Consider the following 990-nt stretch of genomic DNA (forward strand, 5'->3'; position numbering starts at 1 on the left):
AGAGAATAAAGTAGAGGTAGTACATGAAATTTGCAAGGGTGGTACGTAGACTTTTCAAAACTTTAAAGAGATACGAGGAATATTGGTTGCATTATAGGAGATACGTGTACTTTACCCAAAACATAAAGGAAAAATAGGAAACATGAAAGTCTAAGAAGGACCGGTAAAAAAATGGGGATGGTTTCTTTTATATCATCACATAGGTGTGGGAGAGAGAGTGAATGGGGAAACCAAGAGAGAATGGAGAAACACGGGAAATCAAAAATATATAAGATTTAGAAAGCTAAAGTTGTCTTTGTTATCATTTTCCAAAATCAGCACTACAAACCGCATATAAATCGGTATTGAAGTGCATAACAAAAACCAAATAGAAATGGATAGAATAGGACCAAATGCAAAATGATTTTGATTGATTCCTATCTAGGGATTGAGATATTGATATCAATATTGGTATTGGCAGATCCAATACCAACCCAGATCAATCGGTATCATACTGGATGGGTCAATTTTACCCCTACTTTCAATTAAAAATTGAGTTTTTTTTTTTACAATTTTACCGTTGACCCAATACCAATACATGATTGAGGATCAACCAAGTATCAGTATCGACTGAGACCAATATCGACACTGATACAATCCGGCCAATCTGATACCGATACCTCAATCAATGTTCCTATCTGATTCAGTTTTGAATTCACCTTGTCAAAATGTATATCAAATTGAATAATCGAAACCGGACCGATCTACACTCTTATCTGAATCCGGCCAAGAAGAAGCTCGCGTCTGATTAACTAGTTGGTGAGCCAATAGCTTACCAAGAAGATGATCATTAGTTGGTCCCAGAGGATGATCAGCCACACTGGGACAGAGACACGGCCAGACTCCTACAGGTGCCCAACAATTAATACTCACGTTTCGTCTCCCTTACTGCTAGCACTATCAGCAAATGAACTTTGGTCACATTCTCTAGCAAGTCCAATAAATTACTAC

The sequence above is a fragment of the Telopea speciosissima genome, chromosome 4 (genome assembly GCF_018873765.1).
Source record: "Telopea speciosissima isolate NSW1024214 ecotype Mountain lineage chromosome 4, Tspe_v1, whole genome shotgun sequence".
NCBI classification, from domain to species: Eukaryota; Viridiplantae; Streptophyta; class Magnoliopsida; order Proteales; family Proteaceae; genus Telopea; species Telopea speciosissima.